The sequence below is a fragment of the Heterocephalus glaber genome, unplaced genomic scaffold (genome assembly GCF_053883595.1).
Source record: "Heterocephalus glaber isolate CG9 unplaced genomic scaffold, H.glaber_assembly_v1.0 deba00001553, whole genome shotgun sequence".
Lineage (NCBI taxonomy): Eukaryota > Metazoa > Chordata > Mammalia > Rodentia > Bathyergidae > Heterocephalus > Heterocephalus glaber.
This window is the reverse complement of record NW_028258344.1, coordinates 27,279,069-27,303,992: the sequence shown is the minus strand read 5'-3', so window position 1 is coordinate 27,303,992 and position 24,924 is coordinate 27,279,069. Positions and strand designations below refer to the sequence as shown.

The following is a 24,924-nucleotide window of genomic DNA, read 5'->3' as shown; positions in this document are numbered from 1 at the left end:
AACACTAGATGAAGATTTTACTTCTCAGACACTCAAAACAGAAAATGACCTTTAGAAACAGGAAGAAATGTTAAGTTCCTATAAGTTTAAAGAGGCTCTACAGACCTTAAAATTTGAAAGACAAATAATCTAACAGTCTTATTGGCTACCCATTCCTGTCTCATCTACCAGTCATTTTGATGTAACTCTAAGGAAAAGAAAAGTTCTTATAAGGGTGTTAGACATTGATTTTTCTTTATCACATGTGAAACATTCCTTGAAGTCAACAACAGCAACTAAAAACTCCAGTAACTGAAAATATGGATACCTGCAGGTGGTACTGGAAATTGGATAACTGGGAGACCATATACCATGAAAAAAATAAAGTTTACTACATCCACACATTTATATGGCTTTAAAGTTGAATATTGTTATTAAAAGTGAGGAAGGCATAGCTCATTTTTTCTTTTATGCATGAGAAAAGCTAGTGACAAATAATATAAGCAAAAAGAACAGTGCTCTGCTAAGAACTTTTAAAAACTTTTGTCTCTTTAGCTTTTGTTCCGACAGTGCTTGGACTTTAGAATTAGCCCTTCATGACTTTTCTGACATTGTGACATTATATCCTGTTTCCAGCTGTGCTGACTATTCTAAAAGAATATTTTTGAAGACAAGATAAAATTAGCAGTGCCAGAAATTCTACATGTTGGGAGCACAGAATATACTTGGAGAAAAATGGGCCTATAATAGCCACATCATCATCTAGTGAGGAGAGTATCTACAGAGCTGAAAATCTCAACCTCAGTCTCTGTACAGAGGCTTTTTTGTGCTCTAACTAGTGAGTTTAAAATGACCAGTATAGAACAGAGGTAAGTAATCTAAAATTTTAATGTATTACTCAAGTTCTTTAATACAAGAAAATCAAGGATAATTCTGGTAACGTTTGAAACTCAAATAATTTTCTGGGAGAAATACCAAATCTTGTGTCATGTTCTAAGGGTAAATGCTTCTTGCTCAGATTAATGCAACCTGACAGCAGATATTCCCAGACATCCAAAATTATAAAAGGTTTACTTCCTTATCTCTAACATTGAGTTAACCTGACATTAAAAAAGCAAATAAAATTTTTATTGTAAATTGTAAAGTTATTTTTAAGTATAGTTAACATATTTGAACTGCTCATACTCTGCTTCTACCCTTTATAATTCCAATAAACTCTACAGAAAATCTCTCTATGTTAATTCAAGAAAAATTATATGATATCTAAAAAATCAACATTTGACAGGAGCATTAGAACAGAAATAAGAGGGCTACTTTGATTCTATATCTCACTTTCCAGAAAAAAGAAATACAGTGGGTAGAAAGCATTAATTATTAAAAGTTAAGTTATTCATTGCAAGGCTTTTTTAAAAATAAATTTGTTTTAGTTGATACATAAAAACAAAACTTATACATATTAGTGGGATACCATTATGTTTTGATGTTGTGATACATGTTTCAATGTTTTGATACATGGATATATTATACAATACATGGATATATATTATATATTATACTATATACAATATATAGATATATTATGAATATATACAATGCATGGATATATTATACAATGCTCAAATCGGGTTAAACATATATATTTCTACAAACATTTATGTGGGTTTTTTCTAACTATTTGAGATATATTGTGTGTAATTTTCATCTATAGTCACCCCAGTGTGCAATAGCACATCAGAACTTCTTTTTCCTGTTAACTGCATCTTAGTACCCATCTTTCTCTGTATTTCCTCTCCCCGCTCTCGCCTCTCCTCTCCAGGGCTCTGATAACCACTGGTAATTGCCATAATATTCTAGACATCTATGAGATCAACCTTTTAGATTCCTTATATGAATGAAGATATTTTTCTTTCTGTGTCTGGCTTGTTTCACTTCACATAATCTCCAGTTCCAGCTATGTTGTCAGGATTCCCTTCATTTTATTTCTCTTCCCTTAATTTTATTTATGGTTGACTAATATTCCATTGTGTATACAGCATGTAGCCACATTTTCTTTATCCATTTATCCATTGATATACACTTAGGTTGTTCCTATATTTTCACTATTTTGAGTAGTGCTGTAATAATTATGCAAATGCAGATATTTCTTCAATATATTAATTTCATTTCCTATATACCCAGGAATGGGATTGCTAGATCATATGGTAGTTCTATTTTTAATTTTTTGAGAAAAATGTGTATTATACTGGCTATACTAATTTACATTCCCACCAAACATGTACAACAGCTTCCCCTTTTACACATCTTCATCAGGACTTGTTACCTTTTGTGTTTTTGATAATAGTCTTCCTTGCAGAAGTGAGGCAGTATTTCTTTGTGGTTTTGATTTGCACTTTCCTAATGATTACTGATGTTGAATATGTGCTCATATACTTGTTCATCATGGCTTCTTTTGAAAAATACCTCTTTATGTATTTTGCCTATTATATAATTGGTTTATTTAGCAATGAGTTAGGCCATGAAGATGTCTTGCTCATGAATGGGATTAAGTCCATAATAAGTGCAGCTTCTCCCAGCATTGGGTTCTGTTTCCCATTTGTCTTCTGCTGTGTGAAGGGACAGTGCTTCTTTTCTATAGAGAATTCAGCCCTCAAAAGACACCTAAAGCTGTTAATACTGTGAATTTAGACTTCTCTGGTTCCACAACTGTAATAAAATAAAATTACCTTTTTCATAAATTATCCAGTCTTAAGTATTCTGCTATAGTAGCACAAAACAAACTAAGACATATAACCAAGAAGCATATAAAGTTTCAAATATGATTGGTGAAATTTAGAGAACACACAGACCATATTAGAAGGACACTAGTGCTTTACCTATCAAATTGAGAAAGGCCAGAAATCACAAGCATTTTTCTTGGGTGTAATAAAGTTTTCCTTGAGTATGATATTTTCTGTATATATTACAAAATATAGTCCATTTTAGTATTATTCATCCCACCTTTATTTTTTGAGTTTAGAATGGACTTTGACTAAGTAAGTGCTCAAAACAAATTGTCAAATAAAATAAAAACTTAATGTGTTAGTTTCTCTCATTTAAAGTGTGAGAGAAATAGATAATGTGATGTAGACAAGAGGGCAATTATAAATTGAATGGCTGCTAACTCACAATCATAGTTTATACATCATTGCATTTAGTCTGCACCATAAAAAATGAGATGCTTCTTTAGAACCTCAGACTATATGATGAGCCATTTCCTCAAATTACCATGGTTGATTATTGGAAAATCAGGACCTGGACCCAGGCCTGTTTAATTAGAAAATCCAATAGTTTTCCCAAAAGTATACAAATTTGTAGAAGTGTTAAGAAGTGTTTCTTCCCCTCTCTGGCATGTTTTTCTTTTTATTCAGTAGCCTGTGGAAGCTTCATAGTCTTTTATATGTTTGGGTGATTAATATTTCAAGGAAATATGAGAGAGTAGTACTTTTGATATGAATATAGTGTCTCCTGCCCTACTCTATTGATATTTTTTACTTTTTGATGATATAGAAGACTTCTATTTATAGATAGTGCCAAGTTAGCTTTCTAACTGGAAGGACAAAAAAATCAGATCTTTTAGATTGGATCTGTCTGTCTCTCTCAGCTTTGTATTGCGGTTAAGATATGATTAGATCTTCAGAGAATCATTTACAATGATTTTTTTCTTCAGGTCATTAAAAATAGATTGAATAATAAAGAATTTGGGTTATATTTTTCTCAAATTATTTCTACAATTATTTGGCTTATGCTTCCCTCCTTCTCTCCTTCTGGCCTTCCCTCCCTTCCTTCCTTCCTCCCTCCTTGGCTCCTTCCCTCCATTCCTTTCTTCCTTCTTCAGCAATCAAATTTCCATGAAGAATTTATGACATCCTATTAGAAAAACAAACAGCTTTCATTGATGTGAAAAATGTTTGGTTTATTTTCTCTTAAGATGCAAAAATCTAAATTATTCACAGAGCTGTGTGGTTTTTGCTATTTTATAACAAAAAGGTTCTATACTAAAAAGAAAAGGGCAAAAATCTGTAAATATTGACCTTGGTTTGGAAAGTTACTTGAGCACACAAATTATATGCTGTACCATATAATTTTATGGAAATTTGATACCAGACTTTATTTAATTTATACACTAAGGTTTGATAACTCTAGGCTTTCTAGTCCGATTTATGCTGGAGGAACTGTGGGAAAAGAATACATCATTTTGTAGTCATGCTTGGTAATTGCTACACGCTGTAAAGATTTTGCTATGGTAAATAGAAATAATTGCAAAGTTACCTGTTCACTGTGCATGCTTTCTGTTCCCTGGCATGGCACATTACACCAGAAATTCTAGATTTTTACTTAAGATGGTAATATCATTCCAATTAATTGTGAAATATGTGCTCACCAGACAAGAGGCAATACCAAAGTGCCTTGAAGCAATTGTGTCCTAGACTTATGAAGTGTATGATTGATGAGAAAAGACTCACCTTGGCTGACCCAGGAAAGGGAGCTAGCCAGTGGAATATATGGGAACCTGTCATGCTTTATCTTATATTAACTAGTATATAACATGGATCTCTGAGGAAACATTGAAAGGGAACATAAAGTTTCCAAGCACTGTGTCAAATCTAGAACAAAAAGGGTTTTAAAAATCATTATTGTAGAAATTTTATATTGTATTTGTTGTTTATATTCCTTTTTGGTATATTTATTATTTATATGTGGATAATTAATTATTTAAATGATGCACACATTGTTTATTCAAATTTGTATTGGTAATTTATAGTTTGAAATATAGCATAAAAATTTACCTATTCTTGTTGACTATATGTATCTGAATTTAAAGAAATATTTGCCTAAAGTATTTTTTATAATATGGTAGACATTTAGGAACAGTTTAAGAAAATCTTCCCAAATGAATACATTAATGTTATATTTTAATAATGTGTACATACATGGACACATAAAGATTTATAAATACAATATATACATGTAATATATTATATATATTATACTTCCTGTGTGATTTCTCTGCTCTATGCTTTTTAATGGTAATTAGCATACAATTTATAATTATTACCAAGACCTACAGTGCCTTTTATGGATTTGCCTATGTACATCAGAAGTTTTAACTTCTACTCCTTTGCTCAGTTTCTGGGATTTATCCACTGGGCTTCTTTCTGTTTGCTGGAGATGTCAACATCTTTCCTCTGTAGAAACCCTGCTCTCGGTGTTCTTTCTACTCTAGACATCTCTGCTCTCAGACTACATACTATTGACTTCCTGACATTCAGTTCCCAGCTATGTTACTTTCTTAGACAAACCTCACTTAAATACACCACTAATTTTCCTAAGAAATAATTTTTTAAAATTACCATTATACATCGTTTATAATACTTAACATCTTAAATCCAAACTTTTAATTTTAGTATTAGATACAATATTTTAGTCTTGTGTGTACTATTCTATATATTAAATGTTTACATCCATCAATTTATGTCAGTAGTCATTAAGGGACTCTACAGTATGTGGATAAACATTTTTTTTTTTTTTTGGTACCAGGGATCTAACGCGGGATCTTGTGCTTGTGAGGCAGGCAGCAGCACTGCTGAGCTAAATCTCCGGCCCACGTGGATAAACTTTTGATGAAATGCAAGAAAATCGTGTAGACTCAATTTATCTACTCACAAATTACTGATTTTAAAGAGAAAACAGTAACTTTACAGAGGAGTAAACAGGGAAACATCACCTTAGTCAACAGATCAAATATTTATCACTAGTAATAGAACCAATTGCCATCAAGAGCCTTTTGAAATGAAACACAGAGAAGGGTTAAATATTATTTTGGTATTACTTATACCCAAAACATGTCATCTGGTTCCAGCCTTGAGCAAACTGTTCCACAGTAAAACAGATTTAGTTAAACTGGGCATGATGGCGCATACCTGTAATCTCAGCATTCTGAGAGACTGAGGCAGGAGGACTGCAATTTGGATCCCAGCCTGAACGATTTAGCAACTAGGGAGATACTGACAAAGACTGATAAAAGGCTGATCCTACAGGTATAATGTTTTTATCCTATGGATACACATCCATGCTTTCTCATCATTTTGTCTAACTGTAAAAATTCTCATGTTGGATTTATTTATTTTTTTTGTAATACTGGGGATCTTATATGCTAGGGGATTGTATAAGGCCTTGTATATGCTAGGTAACCACTCTATTACAGAGTTACACTCCAAGTCTTTTTATTTTATTTTATCATATTTTTAATATTTTGAGATAGAATCGCCCTAAATTACTTAGTCTGGCTTAAAATTCATGATTCTTCTGCCTCAGCCTCCTGAGTTAGTTGGAATTACAGGTGTGTGCAAACATGCCTGGCTCTCATGCTGGAGTTTTAAGGAAATATGTTTTGTTGTTCCATTTGTGCTAACATTGATTGCTAAATTATTATGAGATTTGCATATGTACAGGGCAGATACACTACTGTCACCCTTTGCTTCATTTCTGACAAGGTAGTTTGGAGTGAGGGGAAAAACAACTTGGTGCAGAGTTTTTCAGAGACCTGAACAGAAAGACTACTGAAAGCAGAGGCTGATTATCTAGGTCCAGTGATCAGAATTCTAAAGCACAGGGCTAGGTCCAAGTCAGGAATGAAATAGGATGATAGAGCAACTGAAACAGCTCCCCTGAATACTGTTGGCAGTAGGGCAGTGGGAAGGGGGTTCCATCTCTCTGAAACATCATCAAGCAGTGAACAGAAGCCAAGGAGGTTTGAGAAAGGGTGGTCTAGGAGTGAGCGAAGTAAACTGGGACAAACTCTACTGCAGCAGTGAAAGGGACAAATCACAGTTGGCTCCAGAGCCACATCTTCTAGGATGAAGAGGGCCTGAGTCTGGCTTAGTTAGCATGTGTAATGAGGACAATTAATCAGCTAGTAATAAGCATTAAATTGACATGGATCAGTTCCCACAAATGTAGAGCAATGACCAAGTGCATAAATCAAGCTGGGTAATATATGCATGAGCTGCTAGAGAGAGACATTAAAAATCATGTTTCTATACAATTCCATACATATTTCTATTATGATATATTTAAATGTATTTTATTAAAATTTGTTTTCTTTCAAAGAAGATTGTTAATTTATACAAAGCAGAGAAGGCCTCTAGTTTTTAAATCTATAAGTGTTTTAATCTATAAGTGTTTTATAGCCTCTGTCGTCCCTCTTTCCACCTTCTCTTCTTACTCTCCACATGGCATATAGAATAATTCTTTTAACATATAAATTGTATAATATTCCCATCTTCAAAAATCATTCTAATATCTGATATCCAATTTCATGTGAAACGATCTACTTTTCTTATGACCTAAAGGTAGGGAAAGCATATAAATTATGACTTAGACCAGGACACTTAAAAACAGAAAAAGAGACCATTAAAAATTATGATGTTATAACATCATCTATGATGCCCCAGGCAAGCTTCAATATTCAGCTCTCTCTCTTTCTTGCTCTTGCTCTCTCTCTTTCCTTATCTTTCTCTGTCTTTCTCTGTCTCTCTCTCTCTCTCTGTCTCTCTTTATCTCTGTGTTTGTCTTTTTGTCTCTCTCTCTGTCTCTTTGTTTTTTCTGTTGGTCTTTCTCTCTTCCCCATTTTATTTTGCCCATTGCAACTGGGCAGAACCTTAAAAGGTAATGCTTACTAATTGATTTTAGAATTGAACTAATTTTTATGAAATTTCTTTAATAAGTATTTAAATCTCTTAAAGTATTTAAATAAAAAGTATTAAAAACTCTTAAAATTATGTCACAATTTTTGTTTATATAAAATTAATTTACTAGTGATTTTAAAAAGTGCACACCAAGCACATACACATGCATACCACTACACACATGTATTCACATACAAACTGTCAGGCAGTGGTGTGTTGGAGGAAACATTGAAATCAGGGTCACTTGTAATATTCTCAGATACTTTGTGGGTCAGTTAAACTGAGCCATTAGTAATTTTAAAATATATGTATTTAAAACTTTTAATTAACTTTCAGCTAATTACCTATATTTTATGCTCTCCTTTTTTGCTCACTGAAGAAATTTTATGTGCTCTCAGGAAAGTATCATATACTATTCAAGTGCAGTGGATGAGGAGGCGGGTGTTCAAACCATGGGAGAATTATTTTTCTGTTTTTCCTTGAGGCTCCCATTAGTTTTAAATTTTATCCTTATTACAGTTATAAAGAAAAATTGAAAAGAAATTCTCATGTATCCAGCATCAATGAGATATTCCCCCATTAATATATCTTATATCAGTGTGACACATGTTATAATTAATGAAATAATTATGATACATATCATAGTTAAACTTAATAGCCTATTTAGATTTCTTAGATTTTACTTAATATAATTTTTGTATTTCAAGATTCCATCCAAAGCATTCTTTGTAGCAGTCATTTTTATTAACCTATTTTTTTCTGAGAGTTTTAAGACTTTGTTTGTATTATCATAATAGTTTTGAGTGCTGGTCAGTTTTGCAGCACATCCCTTATTGGAACTTTCATGATGTTTTTCTAAGATGACCGAAACTGCAAGTTTTAGGGAGGCAGTCAGAGGTCCATCTGCAAACTGAAGAGCCAGTAAAGTGGGTGGCATAATTCAGCCTGAGTCTGAAGGGGGTGTTGGACAGGGAGTGGGCATGAAAAATAGTAAGAGTCTGGATTAAGACTCAAGAAGTAGATGTAGTATAACATGGCATCCCAGCATGGATGACAAAAGGTTTGTTTCTTACTACTTTTACTACCTTTCTGTTCTCTGCCCTCAATAGATTGGGTAATTTTGGTCCACATTGGTGAGGAAAAGCTTTTTTACTCAGTCTTACTGGTTTACCTTTTAGTCTCCTCCAAAAATATCTCTACAGACATATCCATAATCATGTAATGCCTACTACTTTGTACATCATTTAGCCCAGTCAATTTGACAAATGAAATTAAACAATCTATATAAATCATTTAGCATTCTTCTACCTTAGAGATTAGATTCCCCTATGGACTTGTTTATTCAGATACATATTTATATCAGTATGGACCCATAGACATTTAATTTATTTATAGTATGAGCTGCAAACTAATATTGCATTCTTCATTTCTTGCTCAAATTGTTAATGTTTAAGTAAATAGAAGCTTCTTCAGTTGGCCATGTGCTATTGACATATTCCCATCAGTGTGTGTGTGTGTGTGTGTGTGTGTGTGTGTATTTTGAACACTCCTAATTTTCTGACAGTATAAGATGCTCCAGGTTCATTATGTATATTTCCTTCTGTGTAATAATGTCATTTATTTCTTCAAGAAGTCCAAGTTCTTTTTATTGGAGAATGCTGTTGGAAATCAAGAAATTCATGCAACATGTGTTCATTGCTATTGTGGAATCATGTGTTTTAAAATTTTTAAACTGGGGCAACAAAATACACGTGTGTAAAAACTCATATATTTATGCACACTTATGGAGATTTTTACATAGCGACTTGTATCTATATTTAGCTAAATACAAGATTTCCAATTCTAGTACATTATCACATGAACTATTTTAGCCTATTCCACTTGCTAATTGTATTTTTTAGTTAAGTTCCAAAGCATTTAATTCTTAGTTCTAAACAAGATTTTAAAATTTATCATGTTAAAGAATAGTTCGGTGGGCACAAATTATTTAAAACTGATTAAATAAAGAGACAGAGAGCTATGGCACTGCAAATATTAAATTATGCTTTGGAAGTAAATGAATTTTTATTTAAAAATATGCTGAATACTAGAAATTCACATTAAGTACTTAAAATAGGAAGTTAATTACTACATAGATGTGAGAGTAGTGTAGTGTAGGCCAGACAATGGAACATACAAATGGAAGCCTCAGAATATTAAAGAGAATCCAGCCTTTAATACCACTTCATTAGCCCACTTAGGAAATTAGCATCAGAACACACAATTATTATACAAATAACAAATGATATATAAGTGTGTGTATATATGTGTGTCCATGTGTGTGTTCACAGTCAAGTGTATGTACCATTTCAGAGTGCATCTTATTTCAGTAATTCTCAATAATTTTATCTTCTGGTAAACATTATGAAATTATTAATTATTAAGCTACACCAGCTATTATAATAGAGGTTAATCCTTCTTGTATCATATTGTGATTGTCTGAATAAGAAAAGCTGAGTGGGACCCTAGAGAACTCTGGCATAGGGAGTTTTATTTCTGCATATATGTGCTACATACCTAATAAGCAAGACTTAACTATAGGAAAGTAAAATATTTGGACTTGAAATTAAGAATTTAATTACATTAACACTTTATTTCCTCTTGGATGTGGAGATTATTCTAATATGCAAAATATCAGGAATATTAGCATAATAAGCTTCCCCTATCTATGACTCAGAGTATTAGGGGATGTTGGAGTTGGCTTGTCTAAACAGAAGCAAACAAGGGAAAATTAAGCAGCCTTGTTATTTTGTATCTTCAAGTATTCATTGAAATAAGAAAATGTATGTATTAAAATGCAGTGACAGTAAAGTAGCTTATATTTGTAGAGGGAGTAGAAATTTTTCATTAAATTTTGCATTAAGTAATTCATATAGGTATGTATAAAAATACTTGCTGCGATTATAAAATAAATTATATACTTAATGAGGCTTTTTAAAAATTAAAGTGTCAAGATTATTTGGATTTGGAAAAACCAACCATGCTAAAATGGAAATACTTATTATCGCTCTCATAAGATATATATTATCATGTAGAAATTGCAGCTAAGGAAGAGACTGCATTGCTAGAATATGGATATACTAACTATCTTCACTTCTCAAACATACTACCCAGTCTACACACACACACACACACACACACACACACACACACACACAGAGGAGCAGACAAGCAACCATACACACAACTCTGCATCATTTAGGAAAATGACATGTTGTTATATTGCCTTTTATTTTATGGGCTTTATACAATTAGAAAGAGAGGAGGACCCCTCTGCATGCCCACCAGGGCAGCTTAGTCTTGCGGGCTGAGAGGTCCCTGGCCTTTTGGAGCCTCACTCCGTCTGGCTCGCCATGCCCACCTGTGACCAGCGAGATGGTGAGGACCCCTTGGCATTCTCACCAGAGCAGCTTAGCCACGCAGGCGCCTGCAACCCCCATCCATCCTCCCCACCCTCACCTCTGGCCTCCTGCTGGGAAGCTACCTGGTTCCACACTAGACAGGCACAGGGGAGCATAAAGGCCATTGTCCTGAGCTGCAGAAGTAAACAACAGGTAGAGGGCCTCTCTCAGGCTCCTTGATGAAAACTGAAGCCCACTGGAAAAGTGAAGAGAATCTCTGCAATAAAGGCACACCAGACCACCGTGCTTGGTAAGTTGGAGGGATCATCACCTCCCATTTCAACCTGTACTATCTTTAGGGGAAAGGAAGCTGGAACCTGCAGTAGAACCTTGCACAGTTCAACCCTGAAGGAGAACAGGGAGCTCAACTTGAGACTTGCAGCCAGAAATCTGCCTGAATTACATGGGACTGCAACTGGCTTGCTAAGACTCATTGACTTTTATCTGCACACTGATGTGCATGTTGTCTATTGTGACAGCACAGACATACCCTGAAAGAGGGCCCCTTATTTTTATCTTATATTTATTTTCAAAATTATTATTAGTATTTTTGGGGAGGGGTCTTAGTTTTAATTTTTATTTTTTTCTTTTTCTACTCTTTTCAACTTATTATTTTTCTCTTCTTTCTTTCTTTTCTCTTTTCTCTCTCTCTCTCTCTCTCTCTCTCTGCCTCACTCCCTTGCTGTCCCACATTGTTCTTCATCTCCCTTTGTGTTCCAGTTCTGACCCTAATTCATATTTCTTCTTTGTTTTTCTTTTCTTCTCTTTTTCCTTCTGTCGCCTAAGACCTCTGGCCTCACTGCTAATCTTCTCCTATCCTTCAACCTACCTATCCCTCCCTCCCCAACTCCTTCTAACTCCCCATCTAGAAGGGTAAAGTTGCTATATTGAAGAGTTTCTTCACTATAAACATATGTTGGGTTGGTCCTCGATTTTTATTTAATTCACACTTAAAGGTGATAAAGTGATAACTACCACAAATTTTCATTTTCTAGGATGTACTTGATGCTATGGTTTTGCTGATTGTATCACTTAGGCTAAGGTGTTGTGATTGATCTAATCAATTGTCCTTCTTGGTATAATGAAAATGAGATAGCCTCAAAACCATTAAAGACTCAAAACCTAAAGACCAGCTATATCTGGAAGACACCCCTGAGACACAATCATTCCATAAGTGTTCTAACTACAAGCAACAAAGATACTTACAATAAGCAACTTCGAAGTATCAACCCAGGAACGAAACCAAGGACAATACCAAAAACAAAAATGAAAAGACATTTAAGCAAGGCGCAAACTCAGGCTTCCAACCCACAAAAGGAAAATTGTGGGGGAAATGAGGTGAAAAAGTCTGATAATCAACCACCTGGACACCTTGAACTGAGAGCACAGGAAGTAGCAAAAGAGATGAATGAGGCTCTAGAAAAATTCAAAACAGAAATAATCTCCCAGATAACTACAGAGATGGTGAGCAGAGTGAAAGACATGATTAGAGGCTCTAGAACAGGAAAAGATAAAAAATTAAATGAGCTCTGAAACATACCAGAAGCCATGAATCCCCAGCATAAGAAAAAAAAATGGAGACCATGATCACCAAACATAAAAAAGAAATAGAATCCTTGAGGCTAGGGATTTAGCTCAGTGGTTCTGCCGCCTGCCTCGCAAGCTCAAGGATCCAAGTTTGATCCCTGTTTTTTGTACCAAAAAACAAAACAAAACGAAATAGAATCCTTGAAACAGATTCAAACAGATATCCAGGAGATTAAAAGCTCCATTAAGCAATGCCGATTGAAATTCCAAAAATATACTTCACAGAACTAGAGAAAACAATCCAAAAATTCATTTGGAACCAGAAGAGACCTAGAATAACAAAAGCAATTCTGGGCAACAGAGACATGGCTGGGGTATCACAATACCCAACTTGAAGCTATACTACAAAGCTACTGTGATAAAAACAGCACGGTACTGGCAAAGAAACAGACCCAAGGATCAGTGGAATAGATTAGAAGATGCAGAAACAACTCCAGACATACTCAGCCACCTCATCTTTGACAAAGGAGCCAACCACCCTCATCGAAGGAAAGATAGCCTATTTAAGAAATGGTGTTGGAAAAACTGGATTTCAAACTGCCATAGAATAAAACTAGACCCATATCTATCACCATGCACTAAACTAAGATCAAAGTGGATTAAAGATCTAAATATTAAGACAGAAACAATAAACTCGCTGGAAGATAAGTTAGGTAGAACTCTTGAAGATATTGGCATAGGAAAAGACTGTGAACAAAACCTCAATACCACAGGAACTAGCACAAAGAATCAACAAATGGGTTCTCATCTTATTAAAAAGCTTCTGCACTGCAAGAGAAACCACCAACAGAGCTAAGAGACAACCTACAATGTGGGAAAAAAAATTTAGCAGCTTTACCTCAGAGAAAGGACTACTATCTAGAATATGTAAAGAAGTAAAAAAAATCAGACCCCCCAAATTTAAAAACCCAATTCAAAAATGGGCATCTGAAATGAATAGACATTTCTCAGGCAAAGAAGTAAAAGCAGCAAATAAACATATGAAAAAATGTTCAGCATCACTGGTCATTCGAGAGATGCAGATGAAAACAACACTGAGATTCCACCTCACCCTAGAAAGAATGGCTGCTATCAAGAAATCAACCAATAACAAATGCTGGTGAGGGTGTGGGGAGAAAGTAACCCTTCTTCATTGTTGGTGGGAGTGCAGACTGGTGCAACCACTGTGGAAATCAGTATGGAGCTACCTTGAAGAACTAGGGCTGGAGGTTCCATTTGACCCACCTATTCCCCTGCTGGGTATCTTCCCAAAAGAATTAAAAGAATCATATCACAGTGATACATGTGCACCCATGTTTATAGCAGCACAGTTTGCAATGGCTAAAGCTTGGAAATAGCCCAAATGGCCATCAACTGGAAACTGAATAAAGAAGATGTGTTTTTTAAATATATAATGGAGTACTACTCAGCCATAATGGGAAGCTAGAGACATTTATAGCTAAATAGATGCATATTGAGGCCATAGTCTTAAGTGAAATAAATAGGACACACATGTGTAAATACTGAATAGTTTCTCTGTTGTGAGAAACTGAAAGTGTAAATATAGATTAAGATGATTAAAATGAATAATTGATAATTTGAAACAGGAAGAAAAGGTCCAAAGGGGTAGGAGAAGTGGGAGGGGAAGGAGAAGGCAAAGAAGGGAAAGGAAAAATTGTGAGAAAAGAAAAAAATGGAAACAAAATCTTTGTAAATAGGGAAGGGTGGAGGGGGTGAAGGGCTCATAGGTAATGGGGAAAAAATAAGAGCCAAGATACATCATGTACAGTAATAAGCACCCAATGATAAATGTAATCGTATTGTATACCTAAAATGTACCAATAAAAATTTAAGCAAAAAAATAGAGAGAGGCTCAGTACTCTCAACACTGTACTTCCTCACCACCTTATACACTGCTCTTTTGTGCTCTTGCTCTTCTTGATACTTTTTATAGAGCACTGTAAAATTTACCAAAAATGAAATTATTGTTTTATAGAGTGATCTATACTCCATATTCATTATACCACTCTTCACAATAGCCAAAAAAGGGAATCAACCTTAGTATATATCAACTGGTGAAGGGATAAAAAATATCAGGAATAAATACTATTAGTTTATAAAAAGAAATAAATAGTTTTTCTTTTTATTTAGAGTTTGGGTTTCTCATTTAAACAAGGAGATAGGCTTTTTGCAAATGGAAAGGAGTCCAAGGAATGGAAGGAGAGAAGGGGAGAGGGAAAGGGATCATAAAAAAATTTAAATGTCTCCTGTACACATACTGATTACTAACAAGGAATATACTTATTATGTATCATGAGCAAGTGCTAATAAAATTAAAAAATAACAAAATCCTGTCTTTTGTAGAACTATGAATGGAATTGGAGATCAATATGTCAAGTAAAATAAGTCAGACACAGAAAGACATGTACCATATACTATCTCTCAAATGGCAATCCAAAAATTTTGCTTTCCATAGTTGAAAACAGATTGGTAGTTAGCAGAGATAGCAGTGAGTATGAGGACGGAAGGATTTGAAAATGTTAATCATAGGCAGTAGACAGAAGCAAAAGGTTTTGAAGTATTATTGCACAGTAGGGGGACTGCAGGTAACAGTATTTCAAAAAAGTTAGAACAAAGAAATTTGGAAATTTTCACCATAAAGAAATGGTAAATATTTGATCAGATGAACATAATTAATATGATCAAAATATTATGCAATGTACACATGTATAAAATATAATATGGTGCCCCATTGATATGTTTAATTTTTTATATTTGTATATATCCATTTAAATGTTTAAAACTTCCTTAGCTAGAAATATCTGAGATTTTACCATATTTAGTATTTCAAATTCAAAATTTGGAAGTCTTAAATTAGATTTTAAAGATAGAATTAATTAAAATTAATTTAGATTATAAAGAGAAGGAAGCAAAATAATTTTTAATGACAGTGATCATAGCATATGAGCAAAATAGTCATGTGACAATTTTATAAGTCAAATTTTAAATTGTTTTTTATTGTTTCTCAAATTACTCTTCTCTAAGTGAATCAGAACTGTAGATTTTTTAAAAAATCTCTTTATGCAGAAATGAGTTTTTTTGGTACTTAGGTAGAATCTTCCAGGTATAACTATATTAAGAACAGTTTAAGAAGTGAAGGAAATTTTAATTATGTTAGAATATGACCTTAATCACAAATTACTGTATCATTTCTGTTTCCTCTACCAGCAACCTTCAGTTCTTTTCTTCTTTTGATAACATCACCCAGCCACCTCTTGGAAAACTGTGCCTAATTTTTGTCTTCAGTGGAAGTGAAATTGTTAACCATAGAATCCATATAAGACCTAGAGCAATCCAGTCTAATTTAAAAAACAAAAGCTTTACTGGGATAAGGTTCACATAACATAAATTCACTCAATTAAATTGTATACATATATAAATACTTGTTAAAGTATATACTATAAAGCATTTTAAAGCATATCCATCCATACATATATATTCTATAAATTATATACTTTAAAGCATATATATGCCTCCTATGTGTGTATACATATATATGTATTTATATGTATATATATACACATATATATATGTATTCCTTAATTCTGCCCCCATATGTGCTCTCTCCCTCTCAGTCTTAAACCCCAGGCAATCATTGTCCTATATTTTATCTCCATATATTGGCCTATTCTGGATATTAAAAAAATATTTCTCCCATTTAACTGTAATTATTTGTCCTCTGAGAAATCTCAAGTTACATAAGAATGAGAAAGTGTGTGATCTAAGCAATTTTAATGGCTATACATTGAAGAAATTATTATTGTTATTATTATTTTGATGCCTACAGAAGAAATTTCATTATCAATGTTCATCCTATATTTCAGGGAATCACTGCTTTTTCTAAACACTATTAGCTATTACACATCTTTGAGTAAGATTTAATACATTTTTGTTTGAAATTAAAAGTAAAGACAAAACAAATTTTCTAATATCCAAAATTCTGGTTAGTTTGTGTCTGACATTTGGCATATTCTCTGCATAAACTGTCTTAATACCATTTGCAAGTTTAAATAATACAAATATGGAATTAATAATTAAATATTTGACCAAATCCCTCTCTGTTAACCTTTTGTATTACTTAAAAGTCTGCGTTATTTATTTATTATTTATTTATTTATTTATTTACTTCTTTCCCTAATCCTTGGCTTTATTTTGACACCTTCATAGTTTACATGGTCCCCAAGTCCTTTCCTAAACTTTGCCTGTATCCATTCCTGGCATTTATCCTGATTTTATTTTTGCGTTGCAATTCCAAGTCACATCTTCTTGCCATTTCTCTGTGAACAGCTGCTTGTACTGACTCTATGCTGGTACTTCTCATTGTTATCTGTGTTTTATTGCCACTGCTTACAATCTTTGTCTATGCTGCCATGTGGCATCTTGGACATGTGTGCCAACTTCATACATTTAGTATGATCTTTTGGGAAAATTCTAGAAAGGCTGACCTCTTTAGAATTTTTTTCTAAGATGTCTAAGGTTTAGGCTAGTTATAGAGAAAATGAAATCAACTAATTCTTCCAATAGATTTTATGCAGCAAATAGTCAAATAACTTATTCATTTGATAAATCATATTTTAAAATTGTTATAATCTCTCCATCTACAAATGTGGCATCAATGCCAAGTTTACATGATAAGATGTATGAGCATTCTGACATAAATATGTTCTAGCATCTATACAATGCTATGACTATTTGATCCAGATTGCACATTCACTCTTTTAAAATGGCAAAAGACAAAAATTGGTTTCTTATTAAATGAAATATGTAAACTATGTATATATATTTAAATTTCAACCACATTTCTTGTATTAACTAATGAATTAAAATATTTATATAGTCTATCATCATACCAGAAGTGTTCATCTATGGTTGGTACACACAGTTGGAAGCTAGATGTATTACACAGATGAATCTCTCATAGTTGGGAAGCAGTACCTTTAATTTTGGGTTTTTTGCTCAATCTCATGGAACCCTTGGAGTGCGAAATCCCATCTAGGAAAAGACAAAATTTAATTCTTTTGAGCAGAATGTAGGAAGAAGGGAAGATTTAATCAAAAAGTTCTTTTGCATATACTTTTAATTCTTCTCAATGAAAAATTACATAAGATGATAGGTACTGAAAGGTGCATTGCAGTGAATCTAGGGTTTGGAATAGACAAGAGAGAGGGAAGTAGAAGTAAAAGGATCAAGATGTGCTGTGAATTATATACCAATTGCTCATATTCCAAGCATATCCTTATCCTTTTACTTCTACTTCCTGCCCTCTTGTCTATTTCAAGCCCTAGATCCCATTGAAAACAACACTGAGATTCCACCTCACCCCAGAAAAAATGGTTAATATCATGAAATCAATCATTAACAAATGCTGCTGGGGCTGTGGGGAAAAAGGAACCCTGCTCCACTATTGGTGGGAGTGTAGACTGGTGCAACCACTGTGGAAATCAGTATGTGATACCTCAAAGAAGTAGGATTCGAAGTCCCATTTGACCTAGCTATTCCCCTGCTGGGTATCTCCCCAAAAGAATTAAAAGAATCATGCCACAGTGATGTATGTGCACCCATGTTCATAGTGACACACTTTTAATAGCTAAAACTTGGAAATAGCACAATTGCCCACCAACTGGAGACTGGATAAAGAAGATTTTTTTTATAAAATAGAGTACTACTCAGCCATAAAGAATGAGAAATTAGAGACATTTATAGCTAAATGGATGCACATTGAGGCCATATTCTTAAGTGAAATCAATAGGACATACGTGTAAATATGGAATAGTTTCTCTGATGTGAGAAACTGAAAGTGTAAATAAGAATCAAAATGTATAATAGATAATGCGAAATAGGAAGAAAAGGTCCAAAGGGGAAGAGGAAGTGGGAGGGGTGGGAGGAAGGAAAGAAAGGAAATAAATAAATATGAGAAAAGGAAGAAATGGAAACAAAGTCTTTGTAAATAGGGAAGGGTGGAGGGGATGAAGGGAGGGCAGGGGAATGGGGAGAAAATAAGAACCAAGATACATCATATGTAGGTACAAATTCCCAATGATGAATGTCCATCATATTGTATATCTAAAATGTACCAATAAACTTAATAAATTTGAAAAAGTAATAAACATTCTCATATGCAACCTAACAGGAGACACAGAGCCCTATGACAATTCCTTAAGAGATTAATTAAACTTGGCAATGTTTATAGAGCTCCTTCTTCATTCACAGTTGCAAGCCTGCATCCTCATTTTCATTAGTTCATATATCATTCCACTGTTGAAATTACATGAGAATAATGGAAATTCAAGGGGTGAGAAAATACTTTGGTGAATAACTAAATCTAAAAATTTTATTACAGTAAAGACTTTTTACATTTACTCCCCTTCAAAATACTTTCCCTCATGTTGAACACACTTTTCCCATTGTTTTTGTGGTTTTCAGAAACCTTCTGGAAGTCCTCTTTCATGAGTGCCTTTCATTGTTCTATCATGCCTGCCCTGATATTTTGAATTGATTCAAAACATTTACCTTTCTTCATTATTTTGATTCTGGGAAAGAGCTAGAAGTCTTATAGCACCCTATCCAGTGAGTAAGGTGAGTGAGGACACACCATAATGTTTTTATTTGACAGAAATTCTTATAAATATTTGGCTAAATCAATGAAGGCTGATCAATGAACATAGTGAATATCTAAATAAAAAATTTACTGTAGAAGACATATTGTCATTAAGCCCATGAAAAATATTTTCTCTTGATTCAAAAACACTTTTTTATCATTAGTGGGCATGTATTTGTTACTATAATTTAAAAAAAATAGACATTCTCTGTACTTTGTGATCAACCCATAGATGCTAGTGGATTAGTAAAGCAGTGAGAAACAGATGCTTCTAGTTGGCTCTTACTAGCCCATATATAGGTAAGATGTGAATGATTTTCATAACCCTGTATCATTAAATTCTAGCCAGAATATACTATGAGAAAAAGTATCAAATATTATAGTTCTATAACAATAATAAACAGAAGCAAAAATAGATCTCTATCATAGAATGTAAGAAGAGAGGAAAATGTAATGGAGCATCGACAGACATCACTAAGGACTAAGTAGATGTGTCTGGGTCCAAAACAAGAGTAAACTTTAGTTTTGCAGAACTGGGTAGTAGTTCATATCCTTCCCTTATAATGATAGATTCAGTTCAGTGCATTCAAGTTGCATCTCACAACATATTTGATATGTCCTGTGCCTGGGTTTCAGGATCTATTGTATTATTTGTTGAATGATACCCAAGGTTTCGCTAAAAATTGCAGAGGATGGATTGTCAGAGAGATGATGGAAAAATGACAAATTCTAAAAAATCTTTAGAATTAAAAAAATTCTCAAAAATAAAATCCAAATCACAGTACAGTATATATTTTAGAGACTATATCTTAACTAATATATTTATCTGTAAAGGAATTATGGATAAAAGTATTAATCATGAATCTGGGAAGGATCAATACCAGCAATGAGCTCCTGAAGCTGTGCTTCTTTTTTCTTTTCTTTATTAGGATAGAAAAAATCAGCCTAGTGCAACTTAAATTGTTAATCAATTAAAAATCTAGCATTCAGCAAGCTTTTTTCTGTAAGTGTCCAGAGAATAAATATTTTAGGCTTTGTAGATTGTTAAGTTTCATTTGCAACTACTCCCCCCGCCTTTCTACCGTGAAATCAATTATAGATAATACGTCAATGAATGTGGTTGTACTTCCATAAATGGCACAAACATAGACCATGGCTCATATTTCCATAGTTTTCCCAAAGGTTATTAAATTTTTTCACCCTTTTAAATTTTTACTACCTGCTGTTCATACTTCTGCTGACTGATGTGTGTGTGTGTGTGTGTGTGTGTGTGTGTGTGTTTGCTTGAGTGAGGTTTTGGAGTTTTATTCTGCCTGAAAATAGGTCAGAAAGGCCAAAGTAACTAATAACTATATGTTTTCTTTTCAAATTAATTATATTCTTAAGTCAGAATTTGTACATGTCTCACAAATATGTCTTTTTCCTTCATCTGTTCACATCCGACCAGCTAACCACAAATCTGTCATGGGATGATATGTACCAGAAGATACCATTTTTGGTAGAATTCAGTAGCCTACTTGAAAGAAATAAGTGGGAAATGGTTAATAGAATTATGATGTTCACTTTATAGCCCTAACCATCTGAATATGAATGCATAATGTATTAGAATTCTTGGAAAATATATAGACTAGAGTATCATGCTCTTAAAAATCAGTCCTACAAAAAGAAGAAATAAATGAATTAAATTGGATTTGATACCTGCTGGTGTAACAATTTAGCCCCTTATCTCAGCTCATTAGAGGTTGGTGCTTATCAGGCCAAGGTCAGAGGTTCTTTCCCCACATGAGACATACAAAGACAGCCATTCTGTTCCCTGTCATTACACTGCATATCTTATTTTACTCATAAGTTTCATAAATAAATGCAAATGATCACAAGCAGAGCAAGAGAATGAATATGTAAGTCACAGTTCATTCTAACTACTAGAGGAAAGAATATTCAAACACACCTTCCTGGCATAAGTAAGATTATTTCTAAATAAAAAGAACAGTCCATTATATTAAATATATTTCCTTTATATACTAATAAATTATATATTAAATTCATTATTTTAACCTAATAAGAATATACTACACTTCAATTTCAATTGTATTTTTTCATATTAATTTGTCAGTTACTATGTTATATTTTGGGAATTTAAAGATCAATAAGATTTCAATGACTTAATAATGGGTATAACACAAGATTTCCATGGCTGTATTTCAGTTTTATGTTTAAAGTTTGGGCTTGTGAAATAATGATAACACTCAGGTACTTATATATGATATTGGGGCAAGATAGAAGAATTAAAAAATTCTGTTTCACCAAGCGTCTTTTCTTCAAAAAATGTTTCTTTTAGGGAGATAGAAAGACAAGGTACACTGACAGAAAAATCAACATAGTATTTTATTATTAAAGAGTTCTATTCTTCCAAGTAAAGCAAAATAGAAGTGAAGAAAACAGTTATCTCATCTAGCTTTATGTTGTCACAAACTAAGGGGCATTTTAAAAATTCTTCAAATTTTGATCAAAAGATTTAATTTCAGATCCAGATCCAGTCTTTTTGCCAGATTTTCAAAAGCTTAGTATTTTAATTTATACAAAAGTTCCTTTTCCTCATAAGATTGCAGGGTGTCTGAAGTCTCAAGACATTTAAGAAATTGCTTCTATGACAAGACACCTGGGAAGTTCTAAATATCTGTTTGCCAAAACTGACTTCAGGGCAAAGCTTTGCCAGGTCCCCATCTCTACTCAAAGTCAGATCTTAAAATATTTCCATCTGCTTGGTCCAAGGTGATGTGAATGGGATAATAGTGAAGAGCTCTTGTACCAAGCTGTAAGAAAGTAAAAATTCAACATGGTCTTCCAGTTGTAAGGTTAAAGAGAATACAGAGGGATCTCAACTTATTGGATAACCTTTTAACCAGCAGATAGTATTAGGGCAAAACATACTCAGTAACCTGCAGGTTAGCTTAGCAAATTGAACTCTCTTCTTCCAGAGATGAGGAGCACAAACTTGTTCTATTTTCTATTTCAGACCTGATATGTCTTTTCTATGGTACTATGGATATATTAATTGACTACATTAAACTTGAGTAGTCTTAAGTATATTATGAGAATAACAAGTTCCAAATGGCTATGTACTCAGTAGGTAAGAGTAGTTCCCTTTATCCTCTCATTACATCACATATGACTTTATTGGGCATGAGAAGGTAGAAGTAGGAGATAGGACTGCTGAGAGTGAAATCTGAAGCAAATAGGTGATGTTTCATCTATGACACAATTTTAACAGATGGAAAGACTCTTCAGTAAGGTGAATAAATACAAACTAATTCTTACAGGTACAATATGTTAATGTGTATGACTTGTTTGGATAGTATCAAGAAACTGAATCCAAGTAATAAAATGCTGACATGAAATAAATATTGAAAGTGAATAAATTCCAAAGATTGTAGAAACAATCTTGTTTAATTTTAGATTTTAGGTTTTAGGTTTTATAGGAAGTCTACCATCTATGGTGAACAGAGTTATTCAGTTCCAGTTTAGAACTCAGTGATGATTAATAGTCAAACATTGGGGATTTAGCTCAGTGGTTTTGCCGCCTGCTGCGCAAGCACAAGAACCCGAGTTCAATCCCTGGTACCAAAATCAAAAACAAAAAAACAGTCAAACATGAAATTCTAAGCATATGAAAATATTTGTAACATAACAAAGTAAGTAAAAAATAATTATTAGTGTATATGGGCTTTGCTTAAGATGAACAGTTGAATTAAACTTTTGTAAAATATAAGATTAGACTGGACCAGGAAATAGTCTCATTTTCCTTATTATGCCTATTTATTTGACATAAAAATATAGTTCGGAAGTAGCAACAATGAGTGTTCTGAAAGTGTGATGTAAATCATGAAAAAAATTTCTATTGGCTTTAATAACATCAAATTCAGTGTTGACTTGGTATTGAAAATTCTATTTTCTCCTCTTTAATATAATTCTTGGATAAAAGTTCTGAAAAAGAATTTTTAAGCAAAATTAATAATCAGTACAATATCACAGCATTATCAAGGCTCAGGGTTAAAAAGTAGAAAGGTACAAAAAAGGAAAAAATAATACTGACTTATTGCCTTTGTTCTGGAAACCATCTCCAGACAGGAAACTTGAATTGAAGCCTCTGTGTGAGAGTCTGTATTTCACAATGTAGCTTAAATCTTAGGAACAAAGACAGACTCTTAGGAGAGGAAATTACATAACTCTCTCCCCCACCTCTTTCTCTCTCTCTCTATAGATAGATAGATGATAGATTGATAGATAGATAGATAGATAGATAGATAGATAGATAGATTTTGAAGTAAAATGCTACTGTTCTGTGCTCTTTGTTACTTATATAAAGTTTAGATATTGTGAAATGAAATGAGCCCAGAGTGCTGATTTCATGCACACTTACATTTATGTCACTAGCTGGTAAAAGCACAAGAATTACAGAATATTTTAAAGGACATTAATGGTAAGTATCCAGCATCTCTACCTATTTACCATCAGGTTACTCCCAAAGGAAATTTTACCCTTTCTCCCAGGCCTTTTTCCAACTGTCTGGCTCTTGGAATACTCTTAATGTCTGATAAACATGAATTTGCACTCCAAAGCTATGCATTAGTTCTCAGCATGGAAATATGCAGCTGTTATATGCTAAGAATGTTATTTATATTCTTAAAATTTTTGAAAAAGAAATCTTTCCTTCCAAGGCTTAAAATTTTCCCTAAAATATAATTCTAATCTTAGATTTTCCTCTTTATCCTTGTTTACCTTTTCTGCCATGCAGTGTTGTTGCTCTTCAAAGAGCTGCAAGAAGAGCAAAACCATTACCGTTCCTGCAGACCACTTTCTTAACAATTAGCACCTGAACATATTAATGTGGTTGCTCAAAAATGATAATATCATGCACACTGGTCACATATTTTTTTGTATAATTTTCTTTCACTCATGGAGCCTGTCCATCTTCATAAACTGGCAATAATGAAAAACTAAAGCTCTCAGATCACAATGCCGTATATAGCGCCAAGAGACTCCTTTGGCAGGGTCCTGACCATGAAGAAAAAAACCAGAATACATAAACTCTCCTGTTTTCTTCTTTTGCAAGATATAACTTTGTGTTAGTAAGCTCTCTTGCTGCTGGAACACAATATCTGACACCTACAATTTAAAGGAGGAGATGTTTGATTTAACTCACGGCTTCATGGTAATTTAGTCTTGATTGGCTGACTCCAATGTGAAAACATCATGGTGGAAGGAAGATATGGTACAGTAAAGTTGCTTAGTTCTTATCAGCTAGGAAGCAGAGTAGGGAAACAGTGCTAGAGAAGAAAGGGTGAGGGACTGGATATAGACCCTAATGCCATGCTTCCATGACCTACCCAGACGTATTCAGAAATTTGGTCCACCAATACCCTGGGCAAATCATAAAGCTAATCAAGTTGACATTCCACTTTAACCACCACATCCCACCTCTTTTGAACTTCATTCCCAAATACATATCCATAAATTTAACTATGAATTTAGCTATGACTTAGCTATAAACTCT

The 24,924-nt window shown here is 33.5% G+C and overlaps 1 pseudogene; it reads right to left on the bottom strand.

Annotated features, from left to right (window-relative positions):
- LOC101715766 (monocarboxylate transporter 10 pseudogene) overlaps positions 1–24,206 on the bottom strand; it is a 65,588-nt pseudogene extending 41,382 nt beyond the window's left edge.
- Positions 24,207–24,924: the final 718 nt, after the last annotated feature.